Here is a 16,163-nt window from a genome sequence, read left to right on the forward strand (position 1 = left end):
ATAGGGTGGATGCTGAGAGAATATTTCCTTTTATGAGAGGGGTTAGAACTAGGGGACACAATTTAAAATAAAGGGCCCCCCATTTAAGATGAAGATGAGAATTTTTTTCTCTAACGTTCGTTAGTCTGTGGAATTCTCTTTCCCAGAGCACAGTGGGGGCAGGGTCACTGAACATTTTTAAGGCTGAGTTAGATAGATTCTTGATTGACCAGGGACTCAAAGGGTATAGAGGGTAAACAGGAAAGTAGAGTTGAGGCTATAATCAGATTAGCCATGATTTTATCAAATTGTGGAGCAAGCTTGAGGGACTGAATGGCCTACTATTGCTAATTCAGATATTTGTATACCTGATTACCATATAGTAGGTATGGGCTGAATTTTTGCTCCCAGGTTGGGAGAGCGGAGTTGGGACAATTCCCGGCCCCGCAAACCCAATCCGGGAAAAAGTGTCCTGAAAATGGGAGTTGTGGCGGGTGAGTATCGGAAAGAGTTCAGGGGCTGCCGGGTGTGTAGGTGGGATGGACAAAAGACAAGCCTTGGTGCTCTCCAGCCTTCATCCCTCACACCCCGCCCACACACTCCCTATGCCCCATCCATACCAACCTATGCCCCCCAACCAACCCCCCGTGTCCCCTCACATCCTTCATAACCTATGCCCTCCACCCACACTCCATTGCCCTTCATACCCTCCATGCCAATTTATGCCCCCCCACTCACCCCCATGCCCCTTTATAGCCCTTATGTCAACTTAGTGTGAACTCATGCCGCCCCCCCCCAGTCCACCACCCTTTAATCCTACCATGCTAACTCACCCATTATCCACCATGGGTTGATGTCAAGCCATGTTTAGGTTAAATAAAGTTCTTAAGTGTCTACTGATAAATTCACTAATTCAAAAAAATACACTCCTTGATAAAAATCATTAACTATATTTAACTTCCTTTGACCCGTTATAAAAACAAGCAGAGCCCCACTTCAAAGAGTTTGTAACCACTTGGAGCTGTCAATCAAACTGTGAACTGAGGGACACCTTGCTGTGATAATATGCTGTGAAATCAGTCGTGCAACACTAGCCCTATAACAGCAGCCTTCAGGTTTATGTCAACAGATAGTGAAATAACAAGCACTATTTATTTTTAACACTGCAGATTATTTTTCAAATACTTAAATGGCAGGAGATTTATACCCCTTGACAGCTTGACAGTTCCTTTGACAGTTCCAATGAACTTTACAGTTCCCATGAGTTAATGCACTTTTTATGCACATTCATGTCTAATTTTAACAATTCAAAGGGCACTTTACCTCTCCCAAAGGGCATCTGACCTCTCCCAAAGGTGTCTCGGGACCATATCCAAAAGGTACCCTACCTCTCCAAAGAAGTCCAGCGGATTTAGACCTTCTCCTGCCAGATTTAAGGTGCAAAGTTGTGTTTTGGACATCCCACTAGCCAAAACCAGATCTGTCTGAGGCAGCTGCACTTTAACAAGTCCACTTGCTACAGATGTGCAATTTAGAACCCACCCCCTGTGAAAATGGCAGGGGCTGGGTTCGGGGGCGGGATTTCCAGATTTGTGCCTATGCCACCATTTTTGCTAAGACAAGGAACCTCTCTGCATGAAAATTCAGACCGAAATATCAGGTATGAATATCAGATGTCAGATGTTATATACGGTTGCCAACTCTGAGCAGATTGTTCCAAATTTTATGTCAATTTATTCTTAGTGAGCTTAACTGTAAACATCTCCGTTCCATGATGTTAGAATTAATATCACTGCTCACTTATGCTAGAAATCTAATGAGACGATTTATCATCTTAAAAGAAATGATCTTCCTTTTGCTGATGTTTTGTCTCAGTGTAAACATTGTGCGTTGGCTGCCAAATAACTTTGTGTTGTGAAGTGCGACAGAATTGTTTCGACAATTTGGATTCGCCTTCATTTACCCTTTCATAGGTTTCTTTCAGTTCTAGCACTGCACTGCCCCTCCTCCCACCGCCCCCACTCCCCTCCAACCCCTACCCATCTCTCCTGAGAAGTGCTGATCAATGCTGCTCTGAGGTTTCCCAAGTACTAGTCATAGCTGTCCACCTAACTGTCTGCTCATCACGTATGAGCCCATTCAATTGAGTGTTGCCAGAGCATTTGGAGGAAATTATTGCCAAGCCCAACTCTATGCTCACATAAAAAGAGGTCTTAAATGGAAGAAAAACCCTTCACAGGCCCATGCTCCTATCCACCAGATTTTCCAATAGTCACTGCACCCAAGCAGTCAAGTGTAAAGCAACGATAATATAGTGATGCTGTTACTGTCTGGTAATTTGGTGTACTGGTAATATCACTGGACTAGTAATCCAGAGATCCAGGCTAATGTCCTGGGGACAAAGGTTCAAATCCCACCAAGGCAGCTGGTGCAACTTAAATTCAGTTAATAAATCTGGAATTGAAAGCTAGTCTCAGTGATGGTGACCATGAAACTACCATCACTCATGCCCTTTAGGGAAACTGCTGCCCTTACCTGATCTGGCCTGTATATAACTCTAATCCCAAAGCAACGTGATTGACTCTCAGCTGCACTATGAAACGGCCTAGCAAACTCCACAATTGTATAGGAGTGGGCAATAAACGCTAAATTATATGAATGATTCAAAAAGTCTCCCAAGCATGTCATTTTCCAATAGGAATCAATAGATGAAAGTGAAGTATTTTTGGGACTTTGGGTACTTCATTGCCTGTAAAACATTTTGTCCCATGGCTGTGAAAAGCACTGACAAGTATTTTTTTTTTCATTTTACAACTTTATTTATTTCAGCACTATGCAAAGTTGCGTATTTGAGAGTGATGCTCCTTGTGGCAGACTACTAAACTATCCAAACTTAAGGCTATCTTAATTTTCTGTGTAGCATTAGGTGATTTTTATTATTTGATCGGCAAGGCCAGCATTTTTGGCCCATCCCTAAGTACCCCTCGAGAAGATGATGATGAATCACCTTTATGAACTGCTACAGTCCATCTGGTATAGGTTCATGGAAGAGTGCAGGAGGGCATGCCAGGAGCAGCACTAGTCATACCTAAAAATGAGGTGTCAGCCTAGAGAGGCTACAACACATGACTGTTTGCATGCCAAACAGCAGAAGCAACAAGTAATAGACAGAATTAAGCAATTCCACAACCAACGGATCAGATCTAAGCTCTGCAGTCCTGCTACATCCAGTCATGAATGGTGGTGGATGATTAAACAACTCACTGGAGGAGGAGGCTCCACAAATATTCCTATCCTCAATGATGGGGGAACCCAGCACATCAGTGTAAAAAACAAGGCTGAAGTATTTGCTACAATCTTCAGCCAGAAGTGTTGAGGAAATGATCCATCTCAACCTCCTCCTGAGGTCCTCAGCATCCCTGATGCCAATCTTCTTCAATTCGGTTCACTCAATGTGACACCAAGAAACAACTGAAGTCACTGGATACTGCAAAGGCTATGGGCCCTGACAATATTCCAGCAATAGTACTGAAGGATTATGCTCCAGACTAGCCACAGCCCTAGCTAAGCTCTTCCAGACTGGCATCTATCCAGCAATGTGGAAAGTTGCCCAGGCATGTCCTGTTCAGAAAAAGCAGGACAAATCCAAACTGGTCAATTACCAGCTATCAGCCTACTCGCCATCATCAGCAAAGTGATGGAAGGGGGATTTACACTGTTCTCTGCAACAAAGTGTGAGTCCAGACGGCTGTGCTGCCTGCCCGGTGCCAGGGTTCGGGACATTTGCTCAGGACAGGGGAGGAGCTTGCAGTGGGAGGGGGAGGATCCAGTTGTCGTGGTCCATGTAGGTACCAAAGACATGGATAGAACCAGGAAAGATGTTCTGCGTAGAGAGTATGAGGAGCTAGGCACTAAATTGAAAAGCAGAACCTCAAAGGTTATAATCTCTGGATTATTATCTGAGCCGCGTGCAAATTGGCACAGGGTACACAAAATTAGAGAGATGAATATGTGGCTCAAAGACTGGAGTGGGAGAAGTGGGTTCCAGTTTGTAGGGCACTGGCACCAATATTTGGGAGAGTGGGAGCAGTACTGAAGGGATGGCCAACACCTGAACCTTGCTGGGACCGGTGTTCTTACGAACCACATAGCTAGGGAAGTAGAGAGGGTTTTAAACTAAATAGTGGGAGCAAGGGATCAAATGTGGAAAGATGTGGTATATCAAAGAGTAGAGACAAGGTAAGAGTGAAAAATAGTAATTTGGGAAATGAGGGTCGGAGAATGGCAGGAAGGGACAGAGAGAAAAAACCTAAGAATGCACAACGAATCAAGACTAGATGTTACAAAGATAACAAAGAGACAAAACTAAAGGCTCTCTATCTGAACGCACAAAGCATTCATAACAAAGTAAATGAATCAATAGCGCACATTGAAGTAAATAAATATGATCTGATAGGCATTACGGAGATATGGCTGCAAGATGACGAGGATTGGTCCTGAATATTGATAGGTATATGACCTTCAAGAAGAACAGGAAGCTAGATAAAGGTGGAGTGGTAGCACTGTTAATCAAGTAATAGCTTGGATGAGGAGCTCATAGAATGCTTTTGAGAGAGTTTCTTAGATCAGCATGTTCTGGAAGCAACCAGAGAGCAGGTTATATTAGATTTGGTATTTCGTAATGTGACAGAATTAATTAATGATCTCAGAGTGAAGGCACCCTTAGGTAGCAGCAGCCACAGTATGATTGAATTTGACATCCAGTTTGAAAGGGAGATGAGTGGGTCTAAGACTAGTATTTTAAACTTAAATAAGGGCAACTATGGGGGCATGAAAGCTGAGCTAGCTAAAATGAACTGGGATACTACGCTAGGGAATATGTCAATAGAGAAGCAGTGGCAGACATTTAAGGGGATATTCCAGAGTATTGAGAATAAGTATAGTCCTACTATAAAGAAAAATTATGAAGGGAGGGCCCACCATCCATAGATGTTAGGGAGAGCATCAAACTTAAAGAAAAATCTTATAACTGCACAAAGATGAGTGGCAGGTCAGATGATTGGTCAGAATATAAAGAAGGCCAGAGAATGATTAAAAGGTTAATCAAGAGAAAGAAATTAGAGTATGAAAGGAAGCTAGCTAGAAATGTAAAAACAGATAGCAAGAATTTCTACAGGTATTTAAAAAGGAAACGAGTAAGTAAAATGAGTGTTGGTCCTGTAGAGAGTGAGAATAGGGAGTTAATAATAGATTATAAGGGAATGGCGGATGAAATTACAAATATTTTGCTTCCGTCTTCATTATAGAGGATATAAAAAGCCTTCCAGTAATAGGTGTAAATCAGGAGGTGGAAGAGAGAGAGGAACTTGGTGACATTACAATCACTAGGGAATTGGTACTGAAAAACTGATGGAGCTGCTGGCTGACAAGTCTCCAGGGCTAATGAGGTAATAGATATGTTGGTGTTGGTGTTAATTTTCCAAAATTCCCTAGATCCTGGAAAGGTTCCATCAGACTGGAAAGTAGCAAATATATCCCCTCTATTCAAGAAGGGAGGGAACTATAGGCCAATTAGCTTGACATCTGTCATGGGGAAGGTATTAGAATCAATCATTAAAAAGGCTGGGCACTTAGAGAAACTCAAGGTAATTGGGAAGAGTCAGCATGGCTTTGTGAAAGGGATATCATGTTTAACCAACTTATTGGAGTTCTTGGAAGGAGTAACATGCGCAGTGGATAAAGGGGAGCCTTAAAGGGTAGACGTGCTGTACTTGGATTTCCAGAAAGCATTTGATAAGGTGCCAAATCATAGGTTATTGTAGGGATTGAACATAAAAGTAAAGATCTTATGCTTCAGTCATACAGGGCATTGGTGAGACCACATCTCGAATATTGTGTGCAGTTTTGGTCTCTTTGTTTAAGGAAGGATGTAACTGTGTTAGAGGCGGTTCAGAGGAGGCTTACTAGATTACTATCTGGAGTGAGCGGGTTGGCTTATGAGGAAAGGTTGGACAGGCCAGGTTTGTTTCCATTGGAGTTTAGAAGAGTGAGGGGTGACTTGATTGAAGTTTTAAGATCCTGAATGGTCTTGACAAGATGGACATGGGAAGAATATTTACTCTGGTGGGTAAGTCTAGAACTAGGGGGCACTGTTTTAAAATTAGGGGTCGCCCTTTTAGGGCAGAGATGAAGAGAAATTTTTTCTCTGAGGATTGTGCAAATTTGGAAATCTCTGCCTCCAAAGGCGGTGGAGGCTGGGTCATTGAATATTTTTAAGGCATAGGTAGATGGATTTTTGCAAAATGCTGAGGATGCTGGCAATCTGAAACAAAAACAGAAAATGCTGGAAAATCTCAGCAGGTCTGACAGCATCAGTGGAGAGAAAACAATTAACGTTTCTAGTCCATTTGACCCTTCAGCTCCCACAACACTCAAGAAGCTCGACACCATCCAGGACAAAGCAGCCCACTTGATTGGCACCACATCCACAAACATTCATTCCCTCCACCACCGACGCACAGTAGCAGCAGTGTGTACTATCTACAAGATGCACTGCAGGAATTCACCAAGCCTCCTTCGACAACATCTTCCAAACCCATGACCACTGCCATCTGGAAGGACAAGGGCAGCAGTTAGATGGGAACACCACCACCTGGAAGTTTTCCTCCAAGTCACTCACCATCCTGACTTGGAAATATATCACCGTTCCTTCACTGTCGCTGGGTCAAAATCCTGGAACTCCCTCCCTAACAGCACTGCTGGACAGCAGATTTCCTTAGTGAACCAGATGGATTTTTACTCGAATCCAGTATTTTCATGGTCTTTAGCTTTATATTCCAGGCTTATTTAATTAACTGAATGTAAATTCCTCAGATGCCGTTATGGGATTTGAATAGCACTGTGGGTGTACCTACACCACATGGACTGCAGCGGTTCAAGAAGGCAGCTCACCACCACCTTCTCAAGGGCAACTAGGGATGGGCAATAAATCCTGGTCTAGCTAGCGAAGCCCACATCCCGTGAATGAATAAAGAAAACAAAGGTTATCAAGGATAGATGGGAATGTGGAATTCAAATCACAAACAGATCAACCATGATCTTATTGAAAAGCGGAGCAGGCTCGAGGGACAGAATGGCCTACCTCTGCTCCTATTTCGTATCTTGTTGACAGTGCTATGAAGCAAACTGCTCACTGACACTCAGTTTGGGTACCGCCAGAGCTACTCAGCTCCTGACCTGAGTAATAAATGGTGGCCTAGACAGCGATGCTTTCTTAGCCATTTCAAAGGGAAATTAGGAGTTAAACACATTGCTGTAGGCCTGGAGTCACTTATTGAACAGCAGATTTCCTTAGTGAACCAGATGGATTTTTACTCAAATCTGGTATTTTCATGGTCACCACTATTGGTACTATCTTTATATTCCAAGCTTATTTAATTAATTGAATATAAATATCCCCAGCTGCTAGTCCAGTTCAGCTTCTGGTCAATGGTAACCCCCGGGATGTTGATAGTGGGGTATTCAGCAATGGTAATGCCATTGAATGTCATGGGGAGATGGTTAGATTCTCTCTTGTTGGAGATGGGCATGACCTGGCACTTGTGTGCACAAATATTACTTGCCATTTGTAAGCCCAAGCCTAGATTTTATCCAGGTTGTGCTGCATTTGGACATGGACTACTTAAGTATCTGAGGAGTTGTGAATGCTGAACATTGTGCAATCATCAGTGAACATTCTCACTTCTGAACTTAAGATGGAATGAAACAGCCGAAGATGGTTGGGCCTAGGACACTACCCTGAGGAACTCCTGCAGTGCTGCACTGGAACTGAGCTGATTGACCTCCAGCAACCACAAGCATCTTCCTTTGTGCTAGGTATGACTCCAACAAGTGGAGAGTTTTCTCCCTGATTCCCATTGACTCCAGTTTTGCCAGGGCTCCTCGATGCCACACTCTGTTAAATGTAGCCTTGATGTCAAGGGCAGCCACTCTCACCTCACCTCGGGAGTTCAGCTCTTTTGTCCTGAATTAGAAACCCAGCTACTGTTCTGGGAACCATTAAAGCCCACCTGAAGCCACAGGCCCCCCACATAATTTTAGTATTCAGAAGTTTATGTCATTCCAGCAAACCAAAGACCTTCACTTAAAAAAGTTCAAAATCATAGGCAAAACACAAAAGGTACACAAATTGTTAAGCAAGATAATTATACGAAATGGAAAAAGCACAATAATCAACAAATTCCTGTGCAACAACACAGAGGGTGCAGAATATTCTGCGAGGGGATGCGGTGGTACATGGTAGTACCAATGACAGAGGGGGCAGAATATTCTGCAAGGGGAAGCGGTGGTACATGGTAGTACCAATGACAGAGGGGGCAGAATATTCTGCGAGGGGAAGCGGTGGTACATGGTAGTACCAATGACAGAGGGGGCAGAATATTCTGCAAGGGGAAGCGGTGGTACATGGTAGTACCAATGACAGAGGGGGCAGAATATTCTGCAAGGGGAAGCGGTGGTACATGGTAGTACCAATGACAGAGGGGGCAGAATATTCTGCAAGGGGAAGCGGTGGTACATGGTAGTACCAATGACAGAGGGGGCAGAATATTCTGCGAGGGGAAGCGGTGGTACATGGTAGTACCAATGACAGAGGGGGCAGAATATTCTGCAAGGGGAAGCGGTGGTACATGGTAGTACCAATGACAGAGGGGGCAGAATATTCTGCAAGGGGAAGCGGTGGTACATGGTAGTACCAATAACAGAGGGGGCAGATATATAGGTCCCACAGTCAGACTTTCAGCAGCTTGTGAGGAAATTTAAAAGAACATGGAAGGTAGTCATCTCAGGATTATTCCCAGTGCAATATAAAAGTGAGAGTAGGAATAGGAAAATAGGGTGGATCACTCTGTGGTTTGAATATGGAGGAAGAAGGGTTTCAGATTCTTTGGGGACAGTTCAGGGGCAGGAGGCACCCATTCCAAAGCTGAACAAGACTGAAACCAAATTCCTCATGGGGACATTCACTGGTATGGTCGGGGACAGTTGAAAGCAGATCAGCTTGTGGGGTGGGGGGGCACCAGCTATTTGCATGTGGGAAAAAAGGAATCAAGTGCATAAAGGAAACAGTGTTGGATAGTACTAGAGAAGGAAGTAGTGCTATATCAGCTAAGAGCAAAGTAAGAAGAACTACGTGAAATACTAAGACAGGATGAAATTGCCCTAGGAGTCCTCAAAGTGCACTCCGGACCCCATGAAGTCTCATGGCATCATGCCAAACATGGACAAGGAAACCGCCTGCTGATTACTATGTATCGCCCACCCCCACCACCAGCTGATGTATCAGTACTCCAATGTTGAACACCACTTGGAAGAAACACAAGGGTGCAGAAAGTGCTCTGGGTGGGGGACTTCAATGTCCATCAGCAAGAGTGGCTCAGAAGCACCACCACAGACTGAGCTGGCCAAGTATTAAAGGACATAGCTGCTAGACTGGGTTTGCGACTGGGTTTGCGGCAGGTCGTGAGGGAACCAACAAGATGGGGAAACATACTTGACCTCGTCCTCACCAACCTGCCTGCCGCAGATGCATCTGTCCATGACATTATCGATATGAGTGACCACCACACAGTCCTTGTGGAGATGAAGTCCTGCCTTCACATTGCAAATACCCTCCATAGTGTTGTGTGGCACTACCACCGTGCTAAGTGGAATAGATTTCAAACAGATCGAGCAACTCAAGACTGGGCAACCATGAGGTGCTGTGGGTCATCAGCAGCAGCAGAATCGTACTCAACCACAATCTGTGACCTCATGGCCCAGCATATTCCCCGCTGTACTATCACCATCAAGCCAGGGGATCAACCATGGTTCAATGAAGGGTGCAGGAGGGTATGCCAGGAGCAGCACCAGGCATACCTAAAAATGAAGTGTAAACCCGGTGAAGCTACAACATAGAATCACTTGTGTGCCAAACAGTATAAGCAGCAAGTGATAGACAGAGCTAAGCAATTCCACAACCAGCAAATCACATCTAAGCTCTGCAGTCCTGTCACATCTAGTCATGAATGGTGTTGGACAATTAAACAGCTAACTGGAGGAGGCAGCTCCACAAATGATGGAGGAGCCCAGCACAGCAGTTCAAAATATATGTCTCAAGCATTTACAACAATCTTCAGCCAGAAGTGTTAAGTGGATGATCTATTTCGGCCTCCTCCGGAGGTCCCCAGCATCACAGATGCCAGTCTTCAGCCAATTTGATTCACTCCACATGGTATCAAGAAACGGTTGAAGGCACTGGATACTGCAAAGGCTATGGGCCCTGACAACATTCGACATCAGTGCTGAAGACTTGTGCTCCAGAACTTGCTGCGCCCCTAGCCAGCTATTCCAGTACAGCGACAACACTGGCATCTAACTGCAATGTGGAAAATTGCCCAGGTATGTCCTGTACCCAAAAAGCAGGACAAATCCAACCCGGCCAATTACAGCCCCATCAGTCTACTCTCCATCATCAGTAAAGTAATGGAAGGGGTCATCAACAGTGCTATCAAGCAGCACTTGTTTCGCAGTAACCTGCTCACTGACGCCCAGTTTGGGTTCCACCAGGGCCACTCAGCTCCTGACTTCATTGCAGCCTTGGTTCAAAGATGGGCAAAAGAACTGAACTCCCAAGGTGAGGTGAGAGTAACTGCCGTTGACACCAAGGCAGCATTTGATGGAGTGTGGCATCAAGGAGCCCGAGAAAAACTGGAGTCAATGGGAATCAGGGGGAAAACTCTCCGTTGGTTGGAGTCATACCTAGCACAAAGGAAGATGGTTGTGGTTGTTGGAGGTCAATCATCTCAGTTCCAGGACATCACTGCAGGAGTTTCTCAGGGTGGTGTCCTCACCCCTACCATCTTCAGCTAATTCATCAATGACTTTCTTCCATCAGAAATGGAGATGTTCACTGATGATTTCACAATGTTCAGCACCATTCGCGACTCCTCGGATACTAAAGCAGTCTATGCCCAAATGCAACAAGACCATTCACAATGATTTCAGAAGTCAATGCAGTTCCTTCTATTAAATTGGAAGACTCTAAGGTTTTTGTCTTTGTGGATGATTTAGGGGTATACGATGGAACATTGGTAGGTTCCAAATTAAACACTTCCCCACTAATTTGCACCTCTTCAATTGCAGACATTTAATGCTGTTCCATCTTTCGTTGACAAATGCTGAAGATAGCTCTTTTGAAACCCAATGCTAACCAGACAAGCCAGCAAAGAATACCAGTTCAAATAGAATGGAGCTGCCAGTGATTCAAACGTTGGGTTGATGGGGCTCAAAAGTTTAGACAAATACTGTTGCTACAAGAACAGGTCAGGGCCTAGGAATCCTGTGATGAGTAACTCACCTCCTGACTCCCCAAAACTGGTCCACCATCTACAAGGCACAAGTCAGGAGTGTGATGGAATACTCTCCACTTGCCTGGATGAGTGCAGCTCCTACAACACTCAAGAAGCTTAACACCATCCAGGACAAAGCAGTCCACTTAATTGGCACCACATCCACAACTATTCACTCCCTCCACCACCGATGCACAGTGGTAGCAGTGTGGACCATGTACAAGGTGCACTGCAGGAATTCACCAAGCCTCCTTAGGCAGCACCTTCCAAATCCACAACCTCCACCATCTAGAAGGACAAGAGCAGCAGATAGATGGGAACACCACCACCTGGAAGTTCCCCTCCAAGTCACTCACCATCCTGACTGGGAAATATATCGCCGTTCTTTCACTGTCACTGGGTCAAAATCCTGGAACTTCCTCCCTAACAGCACTGTGGGTGTACCTACACCACATGGATTGCAGAGGTTCAAGAAGGCAGCTCACCACCACCTTCTCAAGGGCAACTAGGGATGGGCAATAAATCTAGTCCAACCAGCGAAGCCTACTTCCCATGAATGAATAAAAGAAAACCTGGCCACAGACGACATACAGTTCTGCCACTTTGAAAGGGTAATTTTAACTTCTGTGCAGCAGTGATGGAACATTTGGGTTGACCGCCTCATACTTGCAGTGGGCCAGACCTCGGTGACGTCCATCAGCAAGCTGCAACATCCCAAACAGTGCACTGGAGCAAGGTCAACGATGATCAGGCAGGCAGCCTGGAGGCCAAGCTTGCCAACACAAATGTAGGCCTGGGCCTCCTCTGGACCTGGAGATATTTACACTTACCTTTTCAGGCCTCTCTTGCTTGGTAGGTTTTACTGAGTGGAACGTCCACAGTGAGTCCCTGGCCTGTAATTCATCATAGAACCTCCAGTTGCGTGCAATCGGATTGGTGCCTCAGACACCCATGAACCCTGTCGAGGCAACATGGCAGTGAGCCAGAACGGGGTAGGAATGCCACCACTGTGATTTTAAATCCTGTCGCGCCATGGGCAGAGAAAGTTACCATCCACAGACATGAACAATGTATTTGAAAGGAGAGATCTTGGAGAGGACACTACATAGATTTGATTTGGAGATATGCAACCTTGTTGACCAATGAATGTGGTGGAAGATAAAATGTTGTAGAACAAAACTAAATTCTGTATGACTACAGGGTACAACGTCAAACAGGGAATAGTAGCATTTCTTGACCCTAACCAGATGTAGCATATTGAAGCATTTTAGTACATATTTAAGGATCCTGTTGTGTTTGGCACATCAATAATAACCACATTAAGAATCTTAATATCAACAAAATTTTTGCTTACCAGCCGGGCATCAGCTGTTTTGAAGCAAGCTTGACTGAAGTCATGACAATATGTTTAATGAAATAGTGTGCAAGACATGCTGTGACCTGCAGTGGAGTGCTTAACAAAAGGACATGACTATCCAGGCTGTCAGGGAAAGGAGGTGTGGTGTTCCCAGCAGAGAGGAGGCAAGGGAGGCAGCCAGCTGGCACAGAGCAGGTTGTCTGACTGTGATTGTGGCCCAGAAGCACTGTATGTTTGGAGTGCAAAATAGTAATGTAAAGTAACCTTTGTGAGAGTAGCTTTTATTGTGTTGAGAGAACCGATAGCTATGAATGATCAGCTTTTCTGCTGAATCCAGGAACTGGTTATGGTTTGCGCTTTGATTTTATTTAAGTTAAACTTTTATTTTACAATCCTTTCTGGCTTCTGCCTTCTAGCGATGTCACTGAAATAGTAAGGTTCCTAATGATGGATGTTTCCTCAATCCCCCAACCCCAGCATCTCTTTTAGCATCAAAAAATTCTCTGCAATTAAAACAATAGAATAAAAATGGTGACAGCAAATGGAATGACATAATTACATAGGTTTTCTAATTCACTATTCATTCTTTTTATGATCTTCTTACTACTCCAAGTGATTCTCTGCGACACAGCAATGCGAGGATGTTGGCTCGAACATCTGGAGAGCTCCCAGCTCTTTTTCAAAGCAGCATTATGGAATTTAAACATCTCACTGAACACAGTCAAAGTGTCCTGCGGTACTGCAATACGGCTTTAGCCTAGTTTCTTTGTTCAGGTCCTAGAATGGCATGATGGGCTGAATGGCCTCCTTCAGTCCCATATCATTCTGTGTAGAGCTTGATCCCACAATCTTCAGACTCAGATGTGGGAGTGTTCCTAACTGAGCCATAAGTGCTCAGGGTTTATGATATACCACTTTGCTATCTGATCTTTCTAGTCTTCCCTTTGATTCTTCAGCTTTAATAGTTTGCAACACTGTAGACCATGCTAGTGCACCTAGATTTCATAGAGAAAACCGAACTGTACTTTTATTGATCAGTGTCCCATTGCACTTCTGTATCAGTCATCAAAAGCATTCAAATGTCACACAGCTCATTTTAAAGTACTGGTGTGCGAGCCCATTTGACAGTTGTAATATTGATCTTTTAATAGAAAACTGAATTATTAAAATAAAAGCATAATATTGTGGATTCTGGAAATCTGAAATAAGAACAAAGTGCTAGAAATATGCATCAGGTTCAACAGCACCTTTTTTTTCTGCATTCATAGGATGTGGGTGTCGCTGGCTGGGCCAGCATTTATTGCCCATCCCCACTTTCCCCTGAGAAGGTGGTGGTGAGCTGCCTTCTTGAACCGCTGCAATCCATGTGGTGTAGGTACACCCACAGTGCTGTTAGGGAGGGTGACCAGGATTTTGACCCAGCGACAGTGAAGGAACGGTGATATATTTCCAAGTCAGGATGGTGAGTGACTTGGAGGGAACTTCCAGGTGGTGGTGTTCCCGTCTATCTGCTGCCCTTGACCTTCTAGATGGTAGCGGTCATGGGTTTGGAAGGTGCTGTCTTAGGAGTCTTGGAGAGTATCTGCAGTGCATCTTGTAGATGGTACATGCTGCTGATACTGTGTGTCGGTGGTGGAGGGAGTGAATGTTTGTGGATGGGTTGCCAATCAAGCGGGCTACTTTGTCCTGGATGTTGTCAAGCTTCTTGAGTGTTGTGGGAGCTGCACTCAGCCAGGCAAGTGGGGAGTATTCCATCACACTCCTGACTTGTGCCTTGTAGAATGTGGACAGGCTTTGGGGAGTCAGGAGGTGAGTTACTCAGCACAGGATTCCTAGTCTCTGACCTGCTCTTGTAGCCACAGTATTTATGTGGCTAGTCCAGTTCAGTTTCTGGCCAATGGTAATCCCCAGGATGTTGATAGTGGGGGATTCAGTGATGATAATGCCATGAATGTCAAGGGGCAATGGTTAGATTCTCTGTTGTTGGAGATGGTCATTGCCTGGCACTTGTGTGGCATGAATGTTACTTGCCATTTGTCAGCCCAAGCCTGGATATTGTCCAGGTCTTGCTGCATTTGGACATGGGCTGCTTCAGTATCTGAGGAGTTGCGAATGGTGCATTCAGTTTGTGTGTGAGGAACTTAGTTCGTAAACATCTGTGCTAAACTTAAATAAGGATAATTGCAAAGGAATGAGGGCAGAGTTGGCTGGAGTGGACTGGGAATAGAGTTTAGCAGAAAAGACGATTGATGAACGTTGGCAGACATTTAAGAAAATAGTTCATGACTCACAACAAAGATATATCCCAGTGAGGAAGAAGGATTGTAGGAAGGGGGTAAACCAACCATGGTTAACCAAGGAAGTTAAAGATAGTATCAAAGTGAAAGAAAAACATACAATAAAGATTAGCAGTAAGCCAAAGGATTGGGAAAGTTTTAAAAACCAATAGCAGATGACCAAAAAAAATAAAGAGGGAGAAAATAAACTTTGAGAGTAAACGAGCAAATAATGTAAAAACGGACAGTAACAGCTTCTTTAAATATATAAAAAGGAAGGAAGAGGCCAAAGTGAACATAGGGCCCTTGGAGAATGAGACTGGGGAAATAATAATGGGGAACCAGGAAATGGCAGAGGAGCTGAATAAATACTTTGCATCAGTCTTCATGGTAGAAGACACTAATAGCATTCCAAAAACACTAAATAATCAAGGGGCAAAATTGGGGGGAGGAAATAAATACAATAACAATCACTAGAGAAAAAGTACTAGGGAATCTAATGGGGCTAAAGGCCGATAAGTCACCTGGACATGATTGGTTGCATCCTAGGATATTCAAGGAATTAGCTGCAGAGATAGTGGATGTACTGGTAGTAATTTTCCAAGAATCCTTAGGTTCTGGAAAAGTGCCAGAGGATTGGAATACTGCCAATGTAACACCCTTATTCAAAAAGTGAAGGAGACAAAAATCAGGTAATTATAGGCCAGTTAGCTTAACTTCTGTCATTGGGAAAATGTTGGGAGTTTATTATAAAGGATGTAATAGCAGAGCATTTAGAAATTTTTATTTTATTCGTTCATGGGATGTGGGCATCACTGGCTAGGCCAACATTTATTGCCCATCTCTAAATGCCCTTGTTCAGAGGGCATTTCAGAGTCTCACGCAGGCCAGACCAGGTAAGGATGGCAGATTTCCTTCCCTAAAGGACATTAGTGAACCAGATGGTTTTTTTATGACAATCAGCAATGGTTTTGTGGTCATTATCAGACTTTTAACTCTTGATTTCTGTTGGACTCAAATTTCACCATCTGCCTCGGTGGGATTTGAATCCGGGTCCCCAGAGGATTACCCTCGGTCTCTGGAATACTAGTCCAGTGACAATACCACTCTGCCACTACCCCCTCCACCAGAATGCATAATATAATCAAGCAGATTCAGCATGGC

The sequence above is a fragment of the Cetorhinus maximus genome, unplaced genomic scaffold, assembly GCF_964194155.1.
Source record: "Cetorhinus maximus unplaced genomic scaffold, sCetMax3.hap1.1 HAP1_SCAFFOLD_163, whole genome shotgun sequence".
Taxonomy (NCBI): Eukaryota; Metazoa; Chordata; class Chondrichthyes; order Lamniformes; family Cetorhinidae; genus Cetorhinus; species Cetorhinus maximus.